Here is a 23,060-nt window from a genome sequence, read left to right as displayed (position 1 = left end):
GACTCAGAAGTGTCCTTAACGGTTGCCATTGAAAGATGCTATGCTGTTCAACCTTTTGCCGTTATGTTGTCTGCAGTCTGTCTCTTTTATATGCATTCTGCTCTGCAGTATGACAGACAGACAGGCAGAAGTGTCTGTGTCTCCACAGGCCTTCTATAGTTTGATGTGCTGCAAGCCTGTAATGGGATTAAGCAGATCCTCTTCGTGTCAAGCTGGATTCAAATATTCTCCTCACTAAAGAGCTGCGACACTGGGAAGACGCGCCACGCTCCCAACACACTCCTGGTAATGCTTCAGCACTGAATCCCAGTTAATCACTGAAGTACAATTAAAGTATTGGGAGAATTTGTTATAATTAAACAGCAATTAGCCTGTTGCCGGTAATTAGGCATTTTTTGTTTGGTTTCATTTCTGTTTTTGCCAAGTCAATTGCTCATTTATACAACTGATTTGAGACTGATTCTAGACATCAACAACAAACATACTGTAAGGGTGTAACTCTGTACTGACTAATAGAGTAAGTAATGCCCTGCAAAGACACACCCACATCTTGTTTGAATTCTTTTAAAACTATTTTTAATAATGAACTACTAAAGGGGAAGTAGATCCCTGGAATTTCGTTAAAAGTAGTTTTATTTGGATGCATTCCGTTAACTTAATATAATATAATAATAGTTCCTGTTTATTTGCAATGGGTTACATTCTGACCTCTGGCAAGACGAGATTCTTCTACATGCTTATGAGTGGGAGGAGTTCATTCATTATTAAAAGTTCAGCAGAAGCAGCAGGAGCAAAACACAAACAAGGCCCTTAATGAGATTAGGAAGTCAGCACAATATTAAATAATAACCTTGTCTAATTGAGATGTGGCTCAATTTCATTCTGCTTTCGCATGCATGCAAGAGAGTGAACAGTTCAATTACCACACCATTAAAACTGTCTGTCTGCGCATAGAGCAGGTGGATGAGGCTGGGGCTGGGTCGGTGGGAGAGCGGAGGGGGGTAAGAGAAAAATGACAAGAGGGACTGGGGACGTAAAGGAATGAGGGAATCAGGCTATAGGGATCTAGATGGATGTGGATTTGAAGTAAATTCTGAGATGAACTGCAGGGTCGCTGACCTCTGTCTCAAAATGGAGATATGGCAAATGAATTTACTGGCCCTCTTGAACTTTTGTGACCAGGGACAGAGGGGGACACATTCCCTGGTGACCCCATATGACGAAAAGGGCACAGTCATTGCTTTTAAAAACCAGTATTAACCATTCTGGAATAAAATATTGTTCTACCGCATCTAATCTGTGTCTATAGTATTTCCTTTGTCAAAATATGGGCTATTTGATGATGTTAAATATTTAGAAAAGGATATCCAAATCACCAGCTTTATGTGATATAATTTCAAGGTTCCAGTTTATCATATATATACTGTATATACAGAGCATTCAAAAAGTGTTCTGACCCCTTCACTTTTTCACATCTTTTACATTACAGCCTTATTCTAAAATGTATTAAGTGTTTTTTTCCCTCATCAATCTACACACAATACCCCATAATGACAAAGCAAAAACAAGTTTTAATACACTTTTGCAAAATTATTCAAACTTAAAAATGGAAATATCACATTTACATAAGTATTCAGACCCTTTACGCAGTACTTTGTTGAAGCAGTACTTTGTTCTTTGTTGAAGAGCGTGACTGCACAGCTATTTTCAGGTCTCTCTAGAGATGTTAGATTGGGTTCAAGTCCGGGCTCTGGCCAGGACATTGAGAGACTTATCCCGAAGCCACTCCTGCACTGTCTTGGCTGTGTGCTTAGGATCGTTGTCCTGTAGGAAGGTGAACCTTCGCCCCAGTCTGAGGTCCTGAGCACTCTGTAACAGCTTTTCATCAAGGACCTCTCTGTACTTGCTCCATCTTTACCTCGATACAGACTAATCTCCCAGTCCCTCCCGCTGAAAAACATTTCCACAGCATGATGCTGCCACCACCATGCTTCACCGTAGGGATGCTATTGGTCAGGTGATGAGCGGTACCTGGTTTCCTCCAGAAGTGACGCTTGGCATTCAGGCCAAAGAGTTAAATCTTGGTTTCATCAGACCAGGGCATCATTTTTCTCATGGTATGAGAGTCCTTTAGGTGCCTTTCGTCAAACTCCAAGCGGGTTGTCATGTGTCCTTTTACTCAGGAGTGGCCTCCATCTGGCCACTCTACCATAAAAGCCTGATTGGTGCAGAGATGGTTATAATTCTGGAAGGTTTCTCCCATCTCCACAGAGGAACTCTGCAGCTCTGCAGACATTTTTTGGTACCATTTCCCAAATCTGTGCCTCGACACAATCCTGTCTCAGAGCTCAACGGACAATTCCATCAACCTCATGACTTGGTTTATTGCTCTGACATGTACTGTCAACTGTGGGACCTTATATAGACAGGTGTCCATAATTTTTCCAAATTATGTCCAATCAATTGAATTTACCACAGGTGGACTCCAATCAAGTTGTAGAAACATCTCAATAATGATCATTGGAAACAGAATGCAACTGAACTCAATTTTGAGTCTCACAGCAAAGGGTCTGAATACTTGCATTTGCAAAAATGTCTACAAACCTGTTTTTCGCTTTGTCATTATGGGGTATTGTGTGTAGATTGATGAGGGAAAAAATACATGTTATCCAATTTAGAATAAAGCTATAACATAACAAAAATGTGAAAAGTGAAAGGGTTTGAATACTTTCTGAATGCACTGTATATACAGTGAACAAAAATATAAACACAACATGTAAAGAATTGGTTCCATGTGTCATGATCTGAAAAATAATAGATTCCAGAAATGTTCCCTTACGCACAACAATATTATTTCTCTCAAATGTGTGCATACATTTCTTTACATCCCTTTTAGTGAGTATTTGTCCTTTGCCAAGATAGTCCATCCAACTGACAGGTGTGGCATATCACGAAGATGATCATTACACAGCATGATCATTACACAGGTGCACCTTGTGCTGGAGACAATAAAAGGCCACTTTAAAATGTGCCATTTTGTCACACAGCACAATGCCGCAGATGTCTCAAGTATTGAGAGAGCGTGGAATTGGCACGCTGACTGCAGGAATTTCCTCCATAGCTGTTGCCAAAGAATTTCATGTTAATTTCTCTACCATACTGTAAGCAATCTCCAACGTAATTTTAGAGAATTTGGCAGTATGTCCAACCGGTCTCACAACCGCAGACCACATGTAACCACTCCAGCCCAGGACCTCCTTATCCGGCTTTGTGTGTATTGTTGATTTGTGTGTATTGTTGTGTGTTGTTAGATATTACTGCACTTTTGGAGCTAGGAACACAAGCATTTGTAACGGTTTTCTTCCGTTGAAGGAGAGGAGGACCGAAATGCAGCGTGGTTAGTGTTCAACATGTTTAATAAGGACAATAAACGTGAACACTACAAAAATACAAAACAACAAATGTGAAAAAAACGAAACAGTCCTATCTGGTACATAGACACAAAGACAGAAGACAACCACCCACAAAACCCAACACAAAACAGGCTACCTAAATATGGTTCCCAATCAGAGACAATGACAAACACCTGCCTCTGATTGAGAACCATATCAGGCCAAACAACAAACCCAACATAGAAACACAAAACATAGAATACCCACTCACGTCCTGACCAACAGTAAAACAAAGAAAACACAAAATAACTATGGTCAGAACGTGACAGTACCCCCCCTCCCCCAAGGTGTGGACTCTGGCCACAAAACCTGAACCTATAGGGGAGGGTCTGGGTGGGCATCTGTCCGCGGTGGTGGCTCTGGCGCAGACGTGGACCCCACTCCACCATAGTCTTTGTCCGCTTTAGTGTCCTCCTAGGAACAGCGACCCTCGCCACCGACCTTGGACTTGCAACCCTATTAAAGGGCCCCACTGGACTAAACAAACTCCTCCGGACTGAGGGGCAGCTCCGGACTGAGGGGTAGCTCAGGACTGAGGGGCAGCTCCGGACTGAGGGGTAGCTCAGGACTGAGGGGTAGCTCAGGACTGAGAGGTAACTCAGGACTGAGAGGTAGTTCAGGACTAAGGGGTAGCTCAGGACTGAGGGGTAGCTCAGGACTGAGGGGTAGCTCAGGACTGAGGGGTAGCTCCGGACTGAGGGGTAGCTCAGGACTGAGGGGCAGCTCAGGACTGAGGGGTAGCTCAGGACTGAGAGGTAGCTCAGGACTGAGGGGTAGCTCAGGACTGAGAGGTAACTCAGGACTGAGAGGTAGCTCAGGACTAAGGGGTAGCTCAGGACTGAGGGGTAGCTCAGGACTGAGGGGTAGCTCAGGACTGAGGGGTAGCTCAGGACTGAGAGGTAGCTCAGGACTGAGAGATAGCTCAGGACTGAGAGATAGCTCAGGCTGGTTGGCGGCTCTGGCAGCTTCTGGCTGACTGACGGCTCTGGCAGCTCCTGGCTGACTGACGGCTCTGGCAGATCCTGGCTGACTGTCGGCTCTGGCAGATCCTGGCTGGCTGTCGGCTCTGGCAGATCCTGGCTGACTGGCGGCTCTGGAGGATCCTGGCTGGCTGGCGGCTCTGGAGGATCCTGACTGACTGGCAGCTCTGGCTGATCCTGGCTGACTGGCGGCTCTTGGCTGACTGGCGGCTCCTTGCAGACTGGCGGCTCTGGCGGCTCTGGACAGGCGGGAGACTCTAGCGGCTCTGGACAGGCGGGAGACTCTAGCAGCTCTGGACAGGCGGGAGACTCTAGCAGCTCTGGACAGGCGGGAGACTCTAGCAGCTCTGGACAGGCGGGAGACTCTAGCAGCTCTGGACAGGCGGGAGACTCTAGCAGCTCTGGACAGGCGGGAGACTCTAGCAGCTCTGGACAGGCGGGAGACTCTAACAGCTCTGGACAGATGAGAGACTCTAGCAGCTCTGGACAGGCGAGGCGCACTGTAGGCCTGGTGCGTGGTGCCAGCACTGGTGGTACTGGGCCGAGGACACGCACCTCAGGGCGAGTGCGGGGAGGAAGAACAGGGAGTACTGGGCTCTGGAGGCGCACAGTAGGCTTGATGCGTGGTGCCAGACTGGGAACACGCACCTTTGGGAGAGTATGGGGAGCCGGTAACAGAACACTACGGGTTGTGAAGGTACTCTGGAGACCTAGTGTGTATAGCCGGCATCAATTGTTCCGGAGCTTTAACACCTGTTTCAGGATGAGTACTAGGAACTGACACACGTGGCATCAGACAGCTAACACGCTCCTCAGGGTGAATGCCGTGCATACTACGCCAAACCAACAGCTCTCTCTCTCTTCACTCTCCTCCAATTTTATCAACAACTCCTCGAATGTCTCATAATCTCCCCTCCATTCACTCTCCTCCAATAACTCCTCCACATTCTCAGACGCACACCTCAACTTCGCCGACTGCTCTGATTCCATCCTTGGCTCCTCACGGTAAACAGGGGGAGTTGGTTCAGGTCTGACTCCTGACTCTGCCACACTCTCCCTGTGCCACCCCCCCAATACATTTTTGGGGTTGCCTCTCGGGCTTCCAGCCGCTCTGCCGTGCCAGCTCCTCATAATGCCGCTTCTCTGCATTCGCCGCCTCCAGCTCTGCTTTGGGGCGGCAATATTCCCCCGGCTCTGCCCAGGGACCTTTTCCCTCTAGGATTTCCTCCCACGTCCAGGAGTCTTGTGTCCTCGGCCGCTGTTGCTGCTTCCCGTTACCACGCCGCTTGGTCCTTGGTTGGTGGGTGATTCTGTCACGACAGATTTCCTCCTCTTCCTCTGAAGAAGAGGTGTAGCAAGGATTGGACCAATATGCAGCGTGGTAGGTGTCCATGTTATTTAATAAGAAAACTCAACATGAACACAAATACTAAATAACAAAGTGAACTGGCAACGAAACAGTCCCGTGTGGCACAAACACAGACACAGGAAACAATCACCCACAAAACCCAACACAAAACAGCCTACCTAAATATGGTTCCCAATCAGAGACAATGACTAACACCTACCTCTGATTGAGAACCATATCAGGCCAAACATAGAAATAGACAAACTAGACATACAACATAGAATGCCCACTCAGATCACGTCCTGACCAACACTAAAACAAAGAAAACACAAAAGAACTATGGTCAGAACGTGACAGCATTTCGCTACTGTTACGTTCAGTGTTGGAATGAGACCAAGGTGCAGCGTGGTAAGCGTACATCTTTCTTTATTTTGATGAACACCAAAAGAAAACAAAAAAACAAAAAACAAACGTAACGTTCTGCAGGCTACACAGTAACTGTACAATAACAAGATCCCACAACTGAAGGTGGGAAACAGGGCTGCCTAAGTATGATCCCCATTCAGAGACAACGATAAACAGCTGCCTCTGATTGGAACCATACTAGGCCAACAAAGAAATAGAAACATAGATTTGCCCACCCAAGTCTCACCCTGACCTAACCAAATAGAGAATAAAAAAGGCTCTAAGGTCAGGGCGTGACAGCTACACCAGCAATAACGTCTGCTAAACATGTGTATGCGACCAATAACATTTTATTCAATATTTGATTTGATTTCTTTCTGCATCTTCCTTCCTGTCTATTTAATCTTTGCTGAGTGATTAGTGTTTTTCATGAGTAAAGGTGAGGTGAAGGTTATCCTCTTCCTCTGATGAGCTGTTCATTTGTGCAGCTCTGCTCTGCTCTGCTAGCTGCTGAATGCTTTATTTGTCTCAGTGAAATATGGAGGCCTGCTGAGCATATTAAGAAACAGCAGGGACATAAACTGTTTCAGTGCTAATACTGCTGCAATCTCTCCCAACCACCTCACCATTAGTCTTCGTTTCAAGATAAGGTGAGATTCAGTGTTTTTTGTTTAAAGACAAACATCACTGTAATAGGAAGCGAATGTGGCTGGGAAATGTGCAGCAGGACATATCACACAACAGCTTACTATAGCTGGTATTTAACTGAAAAGTGTAAATCTTGAGAGCTCAAGGGTTGGGAGAAATTCCTGACAGAATATCTCAACTTGTCACGTTTCAAGTACTAGTGCCGCAAAAGGTATATCACTCCTGTCCGTCTGTCTGTCTGCAGAATGGTGAGCCAAGAGCTTTCATTTTCTCTCTTTCAGCTCGTCTCTTTGAAGTCCTGAGTCACAGAGGAGCTCCCCAAGCCCAGGACAATCATCATATTAGTCTATGATCCTCACTGAGTAGCCAGGAGAGGTTTGTTATGGATTCACAGCCTGGACTGTGGGGACAGGGATATTATTTTGTGTGAACAAACACAGTGAGGTCCTCCCCACCTCCATTCACTCCATTTGACAGATGTTGTCAATTTCCCAGGTTGAAACTGTTGATGAAATTGTGCCACAGCCAGACATGATGGATGGGACTTATATCCCAAATCCCCTCCTCCATCAAACCCCAAAGCAATTTACTCCCATCCAACACAAGTATATTCTGATGCCCCAACTCAGATACAGTACAGTCATATATTGAATTGCGACAGAGAAATATAAAAAAACACCAGGCAGGTTGTTACCCTTTTTCCTCTCCCCTTAGGTCCCTTTTCTACACATTGAAATTCCTTGCTCCGATCTGTGATTTACAGGGAATATGCTGTCTGCAATCCATTTTGTACTTCCTGTGCTCTACAGCAGGGCATCTGGACAGCGTTCGCAGGGTGAGCTGTTTGACACAGCTGTCGGAAATATGGTCCAGTACTGTGGGACTGTGTGTGTGTGTGTGTGTGTGTGTGTGTGTGTGTGTGTGTGTGTGTGTGTGTGTGTGTGTGTGTGTGTGTGTGTGTGTGTGTGTGTGTGTGTGTGTGTGTGTGTGTGTGTGTGCGTGTACGTGCGTGTGCGTGTGTGTGTGTGTGTTTGTTTGTGGTGTATGGTGTTACGGAGGAATGGGATGGGGTGAGCTCAGTATCAGAGATGAAAATACTTATAGAATGCTACAGTTTCCTTCACTATTTGGAGAGATATTAGGGGCAGTATATCCTATTTTAAGTCCTTTCAAACATTGTATAATGTATAATGTTTGAACATTATGTTATAATGTTACCTCTAAGTGTGTAAACGTCACCCAGCCTTATGCACTGACGTATACAGTTCATGTAGTTAGGGGGGAAGTGAGTATGACAAACAGCGAGTAGCAGCAGTGTAAAATCACACAGCCTGGTATATAGGTTCTGGATGGCAGGATGCTTTGGGCTGTACGCACACCCTCTGTAGCGCCTTACGGTCAGAAACCGAGCTGTTACTATACCAGGCGGTAATACAACCGGTCAGGATGCTCTCGACGGTACAGCTGTAGAACTTTGAGGATCTGGGGACCCATGCCAAACTGTTTCAGTCTCCTGAGGGGGAAAAGGTGTTGTCGTGCCCTCTTCACAAATGGCTTGGTGTGTTTGGACCGTTATAGTTTGTTGGTGATCTGGACACCAAGGAACTCGTAACTCTCAACCCGCTCCACTTCAGCCCCGTCGATGTAAATGGAGGCCTGTTCAGCCCTCCTTTTCCTGTAGTCCATCGCATAGAATCGGTTTGTGGCGCTATATAGACGGCTATGAATAATATAGATGAGAACTCTCTTGGTAGATAGTGTGGTCTACAGCTTATCATGAGGTCCTCTGCCTCAGGCGAGCAATACCTCGAGGCTTCTTTAACATTAGCCATCGCGCACCAGCAGTTATTGACAAATAGACACACATCCCCGCCCCTCGTCTTACCAGATGTAGCTACTCTGAGTAATCACTGTTCTGATGTCCAGAAGCTCTTTTCGGTCAAAACCTGGTTCAGTCTTCTTTTCACCAGACACTGGGAGATGAATTCACCATACTTATTGTATGGCAACAAGATATACAGTGCATTCAGAAAGTAGTCACACCCTTTTACTTTTTGTCTTGAATACAAAGTGGTATATTTAGGGCAAATTCAATACAACACACTCTCCATGTGTTCAAGCATAGTGTTGGCTGCATCATGTCATGGGTATGCTTGTTATCATTAAGAACTGGATAAAAAATCCTAGAGGAAAACCTGGTTCAGTCTACTTTCCACCAGACACTGGGAGATTAATTCACCTTTCAGCAGAACAATAACCTAAAACACAATGTCAAATCTACACAGGAGTTGCTTACCAAAAAAGACAGTGAATGTTCCTGAGTGGCCGGGTAACAGTTTTTACTGTTTTTACTGTTTTTTTTATCTGCCTGGAAATTTATGGCAAGACCTTAAAATGGTTGTCTACAAATGATCAACAACCAATTTGACAGAGGTTTTAGAATTTACAAATGTTTCACAATCCATGTGTGAAAAGGTCTTAGAAACTTACCAAGAAAGACTCACAGCTTTAACCGCTGCCAAAGGTGCTTCTACAAAGTATCAAAGACTCAGGGGTGTGAATACTTATGTAAATTGGATATTTCTGTTTTTAATTTTCATAAAATTTGCTAAAATGTCTAAAAACATGTTTGACTTCAACATTATGGTGTATTATGTGTATTTATTTAATCCATGTTGAAGTTAGGCGGTAACACAACAAGATGTGGAATAAGTGAAGGAGTAGGAATACTTTCTGAAGGCACTGTAACCACATGAACACAGGCAATGTTCCTACTCTCCTCTCTGTGAGGGGGTGACCCTATTTAATACGCCTCACCACACATGCAAAGGCCAAAACATCCAACAGCCAGCTTCTGTGCCGCACACACAGAAACATCCCAAGACAAGACAGAACCTGCAAGACTTAACTTCATTCTCCACGCTGGTCCCTCGCGAGATACATTATGAACAACCATTCCCTCTACAGGCAATCAATCCAATCCAATCCAATCCAAAGGGAAAATCAGAGCATAGAACAGTGAAGAGGTCTATCAAAATCCCAGGGACTGCTCTGGATGTGTCCACACACACTGGATCATGTCACACAAGCTGGGGACGGAGTGAGAGAGGTGCTGTTGGAGACAAATATGTTGCCAAAGCCTCTAGCTTGGCAAAGAAGCTCATTAAGCCACTGACAATCATTCTCACAAAGCTCAATCTAAAGGCTTTTCACTGGCTGTGTACAAAAGAGAGAGGAGGAAAAGTGGAGGAATGCAAGTTCCATCTCACCCCCTCCCTGTCCTGCCCAGCAATATGTTTGCTGCACCTGAAGCTTTGTTTAAAGTGCTGTTTAATAGTGTTAAGCACACACGTGTTACAGAATACACACAAGAGCACATATGGGAGCAGGATGGTAGAAATCAGCCTTTGAGTGTTGTCTGTTGAGTGAATGCTCCTACATTGTTATTTACAGTTCTCAGGGAGCAATCCTCTTTGCAGACAGGGACAATATCCTTATTTCCAATCATGTTTGTGGAGATTGTCTCTCAGCATTACAGAAGACGAGGCTACAGTATCCCTACAGGACATCTGTGACCAGGTCTGCTCTTGACCTCACCCACCCGGCCAAAGGAAGCATAATAATTTGGCTGGAGATGATATGTTGTTTGTTTGACCAGAAGAACCATTGAGCATGTAATGAAAACTGGGATTTTCTGAGCGACTGGTTTAGAGATGTTCATTGACACAGATTGGTGAGCACAGACAAGATTCCAAGAGTCCACAGATGGGGAGAGTAGAGCATGTGTGACCTGTGGGGAGGAAGCAGAGAGCAGAGCAGAGAGAGTGTGCTGAGACTGTCGATAAAATACCTCCACAGCCCGACAAAAGCACTGTCTCGCTCTCACGACACCGGGGGGAAGGGAAGGGAGCTGCACAGGCTGGATGATGTATAGTGTGGACCCAGGTCTGAGACTTGGGATTTAACAAGTAGAAAGGGAGGAAATGGAAAGGGGGGGCGGAGGGTCATGCTTGAATTATGCTGATGCAGGTCGTAAATCCGCAGCAAAAAACCTACCAAAGGCATGACTGTTTGTGCAGGCCCACTGCAAGGCTCTTATCACTTGTGCTTCACATGTGCTGACAGTTGTAAAATGGTGGAAATGAGATTGTATACCTTTAATGTTTCAAATAGACACGTTAGATAATTGGACGCTTTGCTAGTGGATAGATGCACATTAAGTACATTAAGGCATTATATGCTGTATATGGAGACTATATTATTTTCATTAGAAATTGTATTATGATTGATTCATATAAGTGCATTCCATTCTGAGGTAGTATAAAGTTCATCCTCTGTGACTTCAACTAGTTATATTAAAGGGTTAGTTCACCATAATTACATATAATTTTACAGAAACAAAAATATCCCACCTTTGCTGTTTCCATCAGGCCTGTCGTGACATTTTTTTATCAAACATGTACTTTGCTCACATAAAAAGGTTGTACGAAAACCTGGTTTGAGACAGAATTTTCCACCACCATCAACAAAAGTCCAAATGATGGAATTTCTCATGGAAGAATGGTGTCGCATCCCTCCAATAGAGTTCCAGACACTTATAGAATCTATGCCAAGGTGCATTGAAGTTGTTCTAGCTTGTTTGGGGCCAACGCCCTAAGACACTTCATGTTGGCATTTTCTTTATTTTGGCAGTTACCTGTATCAATGCATAATTTTCTGTGTTATTTTATGATTTCCATGAGTGTGACCTTAAAAAGTCCTAATTTAGAGCTGAAGCAATGGCTGGGATGTGTTCTGGACAGTCAAAGGAGGACATTGGCCTTTTCATAATGTGAGGAGCAGATTGCCAGCGCCAGACACTGAGAACACTCACATGCCTCTCCTCTGCAGAGACAGATCCAGAGCCAGAGCCAGCGGTAAGCCAGGTCCTCCAAGACCCTCAGACCTCTCTTTGAGCAGCAGCAGGATGAAGCCATGATTATAGCCACACAAACAGAGGGAAGCCTTATGAACTTTAAACAAATGCTTAATGCTTGGAGCTGGACAGCTCTGGAGGCGAGGACGACGGGAGGGAAGGTACCGGGGTAAGCTGCCAGTTCCCAAAAGCTTAGTGTTCACACACTCAGGCCAGACAAACCTGACATTGTCCTGAGCACTGCCCCGGGGACTGCCTCTTCCCCTCTTCCCCCTCTGTTATCGACCGCTCAAACCCATTCACACCTCTGCCCCCACAGATTACATGAATGGGACATGATTTATAGTGGCACAAAAGCAAACATTTATTCCACTTAAAGCCATTAGTTAAAATGCCATGGAGACGTCTGTGGGAGACACAGTATATGGAGATTGACCGGAGCTTGGATGCTGTAATAAGCTTTTTTTGTGTCATCTAACATATTTAAAGACAAGCTCCGGAACTTTGGTGACTAGTAAATATTTGTTAAACCTCCCGCTTTGGGCTGGATGTGTCAATGTGTAGTTCATACATGCATAATCTATGAGCAGAATTACTGTCTTACCTCAATTAGCCACGAAATCCATAGTTTGAAAGCGACTGTTTTCTGGAAGCTGTGCGGAGTTATTTTCCAAAAATATTCCCCCACATGGGCCAACACCCTAGCAATTCTAGTTTCAACCAATGAGTTTCAGCCCCTCGGCATTTGAGTGACAGTTAGCAAGATGCACACACAGCAGAGAGAGAGAGCAATAATGTGGTGCATACTGTAAATCTGCACATACAGTACAAGTCAAAAGTTTGGACACACCTACTAATTCCAGGGGTTTTCTTTATTTGTACCATTTTCTATACTGCAGAATAATAGTGAATACATTGAAACTATGAAATAACACATGGAATCACGTAGTAACCAAAAAAGTGTTAAACAAATCAAAATATATTTTCTTTTGGAGATTCTTCAAAGTAGCAAACCTTTGCCTTGATGACAGCTTTGCACATTCTTGGCCTTCTCTCAACCAGCTTCATGATATAGTCACCTGGAATGTATTTCAGTTAACAGGTTGTTAAAAGTTCATTTGTGAAATTTCTTTCCTTCTTAATGTTTGAGCCAATCAGTTGTGTTGTGACAAAGTAGGGGTGGTATACAGAAGATAGCCCTATTTGGTAAAAGACCAAGACCAAATTATGGAAAGAACAGCTCAAATAAGCAAAGAGAAACGACAGTCCAGCATTACTTTAAGACATGAAGGTCAGTCAATGCGGAAAATATCTTAAAGTGCAGTCGCAAAAACCATGAAGAGCTATGATGAAACTGGCTCTCATGAGGACTGCCACAGGAAAGGAAGTCCCAGAGTTATCTCTGCTGCAGAGGATAAGTTTATTCGAGTTAACAGCCTCAGAAATCACAGCCCAAATAAATGCTTCAGAGTTCAAGTAACAGACACACCTCAACATCAACTGTTGGAGACTGTGTAAATCAGGCCTTCATGGTCAAATCGCTGCAAAGAAACCACTACCAAAGGACACCAATAAGAAGAATAGGCCTGCTTGGGCCAAGAAACACGAGCAATGGACATTAGACCGGTGGAAATCTGTCCTTTGGTCTGATGAGTCCAAATGTTAGACTTTTTTGTTTTTGTTGAGACAGGGTGATAGTATGCTGCATCAGATGACTTGGCATCCACAATCACCAGATGGAGCGCAGAGTACAGGAAAAGCAGCCAACAAGTGCTCATTATATGTGAGAACTGCTTCAAGACTGTTGGAAAAGCATTCCAGGTGAAGCTGGTTGAGAGAATGCCAAGTGTGTGCAAAGCTGTTATCAATGCTAAGGGTGGCTACTTTGAAGAATCTCAAGTATAAAATATATTTTGATCTGTTTAACACTTTCTGGTTACTACATGATTCCATATGTGTTATTTCATAGTTTTGATGTCTTCACTATTATTCTACAATGTAGAAAAATAATAAAAAATAAATAAAACCCTTGAATGAGTAGGTGTGTCCAAACTTTTGACTGGTACTGTATGTGACATAGTAGGCAATTTCCAGGGACCCCTTTTGGCTCGTGAGCCCTACTTCAGAACTACTGGCTAAAAAGTATACAAAAGTACAAGAGAATCTCTTTAATAGTGTGCCATTGCTGGGATATTTGCTTGTGGGTCTAAATGTGATACAGTTCATTTATAATACACATGCACGTGACCAAGAAATTGGAACATAGAAAATAAAATGCAGATATTCTCCACTGATCTTTCTATAAGAGAAAATGTTTTTAATTATGTTTAATTTGCGACATATTTATTTTCTCCTCCAGGCAGCAATCAACAAATACTCTCTGGCCAGAGTGAGAAAAAGGCCTATCTATCCTATCAAGTCAATGTAATGGAATTAGAAACATGGTCCATACCAGAGTTCCCTCAGGCAACTTGGAATATAGCAAAACAGAAGGACATGGGAAAGAGCATAGCCTGCATCAACAACTTTAACCCCACACCCCATAGTAGACATGTTGTTCTCATATTGCCCTGTACCCTGATAGCAGGGAAAAGACTGAGGGAGGGTAGACTGAGAGAGGGGAGAGGAGACTGAGGGAGAGGATACAGAGGGAGGGATGGGAGAGGAGAAAGAGGGAGGGGAGAGGCGACTATGGGAGGGACAGAGGAGCCAGAGGGAGGGGGAGAGGAGACTGAGGGAGTGGATAGGAGAGGAGAATGAGGGAGTGGATAGGAGAGGAGAATGAGGGAGGGTAGAGGAGAATGACGGAGTGGATAGGAGAGGAGAATGAGTGAGGGTAGAGGAGAATGAGGGAGAGGATACAGAGGGAGGCAGAGGGACGAGACAGAGGGACGTGAGAGGAGACATAAAGAGGGGAGAGGAGGCAGAGGGAGGGGAGAGAAGACTGGGGGAGGGAAAAGGAGACTGAGGGAGGGAAAAGAGGATTATGGGAGGGAGGGGAGAGGAGAGGAGTCTGAGGGAGGGAGGGAGGGAGGGAGACACAGGGGTCGCCAAACACATCACCGGGAGCACACTGTCTGCCCTCCAGGACACCTACAGCCCCTGATGTCACAGAAAGGCCGAAATGATTATCAAGGACATCAAACACCCGAGCCACGGCCTGTTCACCACACTATAATCCAGAAGGCGAGGTCAGTACAGGTGGATCAAAGCTGGGACGGAGAGACTGAAAAACAGCTTCTATCTCAAGGCCATCAGATTGTTAAATAGCCATCACTAGCCGGCTACCACCCGGTTACTAAATCCTGCATCTTAGAGGCTGCTGTCCTATATACAGTTGAAGTCGGAAGTTTACATACACCTTAGCCAAATACATTTCAACTCAGTTTTTCACAATTACACCAGCTCTGTCAGGAGGAATGGGCCAAAATTCACTCAACTTATTGTGGGAAGCTTGTGGAAGGCTACCCGAAACGTTTGACCCAAGTTAAACAATTTAAAGGCAATGCTACCAAATACCAATTGAGTGTATGTAAACTTCTGACCCACTGGGAATGTGATGAAAGAAATTAAAGCTGAAATAAATCATTCTCTCTACTATTATTCTGACATTTCACATTCTTAAAATAAAGTGGCGATCCTAACTGACCTAAGACAGGGAATTTTTACTATGATTAAATGTCAGGAATTGTGAAAAACTGAGTTGAAATATATTTGGCTAATATGTATGTAAACTTTCGACATCAACTCTATGTGTATGTGACCAATAACATTTTATTTGATTTTGAGGGAGGGAGGGATGGAGGGAGGGAGGGGATAGGACACAGAAAGAAAGGAGAGGAGACGGTGGGGCGAGGGAGGGGAGACTATGGGAGGGAGGGGATAGGAGAGGAGTCTGAAGGAGGGGAGAGGAGACTGAAGAAGGTAAGAAGAGACTGAGGGAGGTCAAGAGGAGACTGAGGGAGGGAGGGAGGGAGGGGGAGGGAGGGAGGGAGGGAGGGAGGGAGGGGGAAACTGAGGTAGGGAAGAAGAGACTTTGGGAGGGAAGGGAGAGGGGAGGAGTCTGAGGGAGGGGAGAAGAGACTGCGGAAGGGGAGACAGGGAGGAGAGGATACTGAGGGAGGGGAGAGGAGACAGGGAGGGAAGAGGAGACTGAGGGAAGGAAGAGGAGACTGAGGGAGGGAAGAGGAGCCTGAGGGAGGGAAGAGGAGCCTGAGGGTGAGGAGACAGAGAGAGGGAGGGAAGGAGGCAGGGAGGGAGGGAGGGGAGACAGAGGGAGGGGAGAGGAGACAGAGGGAGGGGGGGAAACAGAGGGAGGGGAGCAGGTGTGTTCACCAGCAGTGTCTAACCTCGGTTTAACCCTTATACCATAGATATCAGACAGTCGGCTCTTTATGCTCAGGTGGGTCTTGAGTATCTCCTTCTGTCCCGTCAAGGAGATCTATGCTCAGGCATTAAACATCGCTTCAAAGCCTCAGACTGAAAGTAAAGTAAGTTGGGGTCAGTGAAGGACATCCCCACTGGGAAAAGATTGATCACTGATGAGGCGGCACTAAAGCTAATTTAGACAAGTTCAGAGGCTTGGCAGATATACACACTGTACACAGTATGAAGTTCTTTAATTGAACTTTGGGCAGATAGCCCAATGTTGTTGTTTTCACCCCAAACTCATCTGCTAGTCAATGTGTGGGAAAAAATTGATATTAATACTGCAATCTGACATGTTTTATTGTTAATCACTGTATGCATTAATCTGAAAGTGACTAAGAGAATACAGTTACTGTGTTACCACAAAGTATTTTTCCTGTGTATTTTCGTAACGGTGACAATAGTACAGCTTATGATATCACCATGCAGATCAATTTGATAACGCTCTCCACAGCTATGTATGGACAACTAGCCGTAGTCCAAATCTTGACCCCTGATGTTTGGAGGATGTTTTTGTTTCACAGCGAATCCCATCACAAACAACATCCACCTCTATTTCATCCAACATATTGAAATCACTTCATTTAATTTATCTGATGGGTACTGTACGTGACCTCCGACTGCACAACATATTGAAATCAGCATTTTCATATCTGATATTGAAATCATTTTCCGGATATCTGATGGGTACTGTATGACCTGAAAAAATCACTTCATTTTCCGATTAAATTCCACCTATTTGATTACCCATGCAATTTTCCATTATACCTTGACACTTTAATGGCCTCTAAAATTCTTTCCAGATCCAGGTTTATAGGCAATTTATCCAGAACAACACTAGAAAGAGAGCATCCGATCAGATCAAAAGCATACAGCTCACGCCAGATTAATCAGGGAAAAAACAAGGATATCTTTTCAAATTGGTACATATTGTATAACAAGTATGTGCCTATTATAAATCCCAAATCTTTCTGATAATTCCTTACACACAACAATATATTGTCGCAGCTTAAGAAACTGCATGCTGTTCTGAACATGTTAAGTTGTTCCAGCAGGTGGTAAGGTATTGTGCACTGTGTGTGAGTTCAGCAGTAGGTGAGTCGATCACTACAGCCATACGGCAAAGACGAGCCCTGACTGACTACAACCCTGCCAGGACAGACAGGAGGACAGGAGGACACAATGGTGTAGGCCAGGAGGGCCAGAGAGGCATCCAGCTTGCTCAGTAAGACACCAGGCCGGTGGAGAGCCCAGCGGAGCCACACAGATGGTGCGCTCAGTGAGCATGGCTGTCATCATGGGATCACTCCTCATGATTAGCACACCTACTGAAGCTGCATGCACGCTAGCGTCTGTTGCACTTACAGTACTGGCTGAGATACAGCAATAGGGTAACTGGTTTGTGAGTGTGTGAGTGTGTGCTTGGTAGTAGTATAAAATTGGTGATTCTTGCTGTAGATTACTTTTACAGTCCTTTAAAAATTGAAAACCGTGATATACAAGTGAAAGAAAGTGAAACTTATAGTCCGAGACCACCAGGACAAAAATAATGGCTCCTATATGTGGCCTCTTATCTAGTTCAGATTAAGTGTCCACTGAATCATGTTACCCCAGAAATCAATGAGCTATTTCCCCAAAAGTCACTGTTAACAAAGGAAAGGGTCTCCAAGGCTGATATTTTCAGTGTGTAGACAGCAGATTGAGAATACAGCACAAACAGACGTCTGAAAAGACAAATTCATTCAAATAACTGCGCTGTCTTTCAGTCAACTATGTATGCAAGGCAACCGAGCTACGAAGCTTTGCTCAACCTGTAGACCTAGCACCCAAAACACACAGCATTCCAAATGGTCGCAGGGCTCGGCACACACACACACACACACACACACACACACACACACACACACACACACACACACACACACACACACACACACACACACACACACACACACACACACACTGTGGACTACATTGAATCAGCTCTCCTCCTAATGGAGCAGTTCAATTGTAATCTAATGGTTGGATCCTGCAGGCAGGGAGCATTGCTGATCAGATCATCATCACCGTCTACACAGCAGCAGCGAACACCAGCAGCAGCCCACCTGTCTGTCAGATAGAGGAGCTGTCTCATAAACCAGTTCAGGCAGAACCCTCACTCCACCGAAGGCCACTATTGTTCCCTTCTATCTGATTTAGCCAACGAGTTGGATTAATTATTTCCAGAAAACAGACTTTTTATCCCAGAGACATATTAAGGGAAAGCAATTAAGCTAGAGCCCTCATGATAAGCAGTGAGCATCTCAGACCTTTTAAGGAGTGGCCTGCCTGCCTGCCGTCTGTCCACACAGACAGCACGGGGGCCAGAGCACAGAAACTGAGGTGCCTTCCTGTCGTGGTAGACTGCTAATCCTCCTGTGGAAAATATCTCAGGGATCCATCTCACATGAACAAGCTACTCGAGATGAAGAGGCGGTCCAATATTTTAGGGGAAATGAATGGTGTGTTTGCGTGTGTGTGTGTGTGTGTGTGTGTGTGTGTCATGGGACACCGTACATTACGAGAACATAAACTCTTAGCAAAAAGGGTTCCAAAAAGGTTATTCGGCTGTCCCCAGAAGAGAACCCTTTTTGGCCCCAGGGAGAACCCTTTTTGGTTCCACATAGAAATCTTTTGGGTTCCATGTAGAAATCCCTGAGGAAAGGATCCTACATGGAACCCAAAACGGTTCTACGTGGAACCAAAAGGGATCTACCTGAAACCAAAAAGGGTTCTTCAAAGGGTTCTCCTCTGAGGAGAGCTGAAGAACCCTTTTTGGTTCTTGACAGATCCTTTATTTCTAAGTGTACCATGAAACTGTCTGTCCATGGTTACCCACAGTGGTGGGAAAGACGTATCTTCATTGTTCTCAGTGTTAGGCCGTTCTACTTTTCCCATAGCCAATTAGCCATTGTCAGGAAGAGGAGCCCATAGGCACAATTCTATAAAGGTGCACCAGGAAACTGCATTACCATGCAAATAATGTCCCTTGTGGTTTCATGTATACCTGATGGATTGCACTATTCAATTGCTTGTTGGTGTAAGAGGGCTTGTTGTATTAATTATTCAATCCAACCATGTTTTGGGGGAATTGATGTAGAAAATAGAAAACTTTAGGCTCTCAAGTTAGAGCCATATTCCTTATCAATTTAACCAACAGCAATAAGGCACTTGATCCTTTGTGCCTGAGGGTCTTGTTGAGAAAACACGCTGTCAGCACTTAACATTATTCTACAAAATGTAGGATAGTTATGGAGATATTACCAAACAAAAGACAACTAAAGAAATGTATGTAGGGGTATAAAACTGCATCTGCAAGCCACATCTGGTGTTTCTAAACCCTATGGAACAGTAACGTATAGTACTTTTAAGGGTCTGATGTCAGATAACCGACTGATACTCAGCCATGTGAAACAGTTTAGGCCTACTATTCTGATAGTATTAAGGAGCAGCGAAGAACATGGAACAACATGTATTATCCTGTTTGACCTGATGAAGCTCCATCTCGAACCAAAAACATCACTATTAAATCTGTTATGCAAGCATTGCAGCAGGTGGGCTACATGGGCTTAGTAAACAGAAGTTCTAATTATCTTAATACATACCCACTATTTAGCAATGACCCCATTAATAATGACCCCATTCATTAATAATATCTGAACCTATAGATTGGATATTAACCAGCCACACTGTATAACGTGGGATAAATCCGAAAATAGAATGATTGAAAAGCTCTCTATTGTCCGAGTCCGAGAGCCTGTGCCACTTGAAAAGCATTCTCACATCAATGAAACAAATGCCTGCTTCACTGAAACACTATGCACACCCGGAAATGTATCTTTTTGAAACTTGAAAGGAATGACGGAGCATTAAATAATCCAGTCAAAAGGACCTTTTAAAGTGCTGTCTTTGTCAAGCTCACATCAAACAACCTGCCTGGAAAGAGAATAGTATTGCTTTGTGTTGTCTGTCTGCGTGTGAGTGAAAGTTTGTTGTTTGCTACTCTAAAAGTCACGCAGAGTAGAAGGAACTCCTTTTCCCACGCATTGTGGTGTATTTTTGTTACGTGGAAGATTTGTAAGTAAGGATGTTCAGTCCTCATGTATATCATATTAGATACAGTTTCTGTTCTGTTTCAGTGTGTATCTCAGTCCTAAACATTTTTTGGGGCTACCCCGAGAGTGTGTAAAGAGCATATTGTGAAAAGTTTTTTGGTGCCAGTGCACTACCCATTTAGAAAGTGATTCCTACCACAAAATAACATATTCTAGTCTATCTGCAAAATAAATGAAAAGGGCATTATTATTACTTATTATTTTGTCCCATGGACACATGTATAATGATGTCTACTTTTGGAACCTTCTGGTGGTATTCTGGCTCCAGCATTCATGGCTGTGTTTGGGTAAACATGTTGTGCCAAAACAAAGGGTGTTCTGTTCCAGATTCCCATTTAATATTCATACCAAGGATTACAGGATTCAAGTGATATGTTGAATATATTAATTTACATGTAAACTGTATATGATATAGTTCGTACACTCTTTTGTTGAATGTGCTACTCTTTGCATCTGTGTAAGTGTCAGTGAAAGGGTTTACAGGGGATATAGTAAGTTACAGGGGCTTGCCAAAGTATTCCCCTTTTGGCATTTTTCCTATTTTGTTGCCTTACAACCTGGAATTAAAATTGATTTTCTGGGGGGTTTGTATCATTTGATTTACACAACATGCCTACCACTTTGAAGATGTCAAATATTTTTTATTGTGAAATAAACAAGAAATTAGACCAAAAAAAACTGAAAACTTGAGCGTGCATAACTATTCACTCCCCCCAAAGTCAATACTTTGTAGAGCCACATTTTGCAGCAATTACAGCTGCAAGTCTCGTAGGGTAAGCTTGGTACATCTAGCCACTGGGATTTTTGCCCAGGGAGACTGCTCCAACTCCTTGAAGTTGGATGGGTTCCGCTGGTGTACAGCAATCTTAAAGTCATACCACAGATTTTCAATTGGATTGTGGTCTGGGCTTTGACGAGGCAATTCCAAGACATTTAAATGTTTCCCCTTAAACCACTCGAGTGTTGCTTTAGCAGTATGCTTAGGGTCATTGTCCTGCTGGAAGGTGAACCTCTATCCCAGTCTCAAATCTCTGGAAGACTGAAACAGGTTTCCCTCAAGAATTTCCCGCCATCCATCATTCCTTCAATTGTGACCAGTTTCCCAGTCCCTGCCGATGAAAACATCCCCACAGCATGATGCTGCCACCACCGTGCTTCACTGTGGGGATGATGTTCTCAGGGTGATGTGAGGTGTTGGGTTTGCGCCAGACATAGCATTTTCCTTGATGGCCAAAAAGCTACATTTTGAGTCTCATCTGAATAGAGTACCTTCTTCCATATGTTTGGGGAGTCTCCTAAATGCCTTTTGGCAAACACCAAATGTTTTTTTTTCTGGCCACTCTTCCATAAAGCCCAGCTCTGTGGAGTGTATGGCTTAAAGTGGTCCTATGGACAGATACTCCAATTTCCGCTGTGGAGCTTTGCAGCTCCTTCAGGGTTATCTTTGGTCTCTTTGTTGCCTCTCTGATTAATGCCCTCCTTGCCTGGCCTGTGAGTTTTGGTGGGCGGCCCTGTCTTGGCAGGTTTGTTGTGGTACCATATTGTTTCCATTTTTTATAATGGATTTAATGGTGCTCCGTGGGATTTTCAAAGTTTCTGATATTTTTTTTATAACCCAACCCTGATCTGTACTCCACAACTTTGTCCCTGATCTGTTTGGAGCTCCTTGGTCTTCATGGTGCCACTTGCTTGGTGGTGCCCCTTGCTTAGTGGTGTTGCAGACTCTGGGGCCTTTAAGAACAGGTGTATATATACTGAGATCATGTGACAGATCATGTGATACTTAGATTGCACACAGGTTTCATAGCAAAGGAGGTGAATACACATGCAAGCACCACTTTTCTGTTTTTAATTAAAAAAACAAAATTTAACCAGGTTATTTCTTTCATTTCACTTCACCAATTTGGACTATTTTGTGTATGTCCATTACATGAAATCCAAATAAAAATCCATTTAAATTACAGGTTGTAATGCAACAAAGTAGGAAAAATGCGAAGGGGGATGAATACTTTTGCAAGGCACTGTAAGTGGCATGGTAAGGGTCTGCCGTTCATATGAGCAAAGTGAGCGTTAACTGAGGTCTCTAAGTTTGGAGTGATTGGGCAAAAGGACACTGATGTCCTTCGTATCAGTGTAAATGTTACTGTGACAGACAGTGTAAATGCATTTATCTGTTTAGCCCTGAGCTAAGTGGAATTTAATCTTATTTAGGAAACATTTGCTGAATCATAAAATCGATACTCATGGAGGACCAGGGGTGGGGATATCATCATATGCCATCTGTAGCGATAGGACCAGGGGTCGGGGTGGCATATAATCGTAAGGCCATCTGTAGAGATAGGACCAGGGGTCAGGGTGGCATATAATCGTAAGGCCATCTGTAGAGATAGGACCAGGGGTGAGGTGGGATATAATCGTAATGTCATCTGTAGAGATAGGACCAGGGGTGGGGTGGGATATAATCGTAATGTCATCTGTAGAGATAGGACCAGGGGTGAGGTGGGATATAATCGTAATGTCATCTGTAGAGATAGGACCAGGGGTGGGGTGGGATATAATCGTAATGTCATCTGTAGAGACAGGACCAGGGGTGAGGTGGGATATAATCGTAAGGCCATCTGTAGAGACAGGACCAGGGGTGGGGTGGGATATAATCGTAATGTCATCTGTAGAGACAGGACCAGGGGTGGGGTGGGATATAATCGTAATGTCATATGTAGGGATAGGACC

At 44.2% G+C, this 23,060-nt stretch overlaps 1 protein-coding gene across 3 annotated transcripts in view; it reads right to left on the bottom strand.

Moving 5' to 3' along the window:
* Positions 1 to 23,060, bottom strand: part of LOC115143411 (neural cell adhesion molecule L1-like protein) — a 95,484-nt gene that overhangs the window by 33,822 nt on the left and 38,602 nt on the right. For 2 of the 3 annotated variants that reach the window (XM_029683815.2, XM_065001946.1), the window contains exon 1: positions 12,353 to 12,523. The exons of the other annotated variant lie outside the window; for it this stretch is intronic. The gene's annotated coding sequence lies outside the window, so the exon portion shown is untranslated. Of the gene's footprint in view, positions 1 to 12,352; positions 12,524 to 23,060 lie in introns of those variants that run through there. 3 annotated transcript variants of the gene reach the window in all.

This window comes from Oncorhynchus nerka, linkage group LG15 (genome assembly GCF_034236695.1).
Source record: "Oncorhynchus nerka isolate Pitt River linkage group LG15, Oner_Uvic_2.0, whole genome shotgun sequence".
Classification (NCBI taxonomy): Eukaryota; Metazoa; Chordata; class Actinopteri; order Salmoniformes; family Salmonidae; genus Oncorhynchus; species Oncorhynchus nerka.
This window is presented reverse-complemented; position numbering and strand designations above follow the sequence as displayed.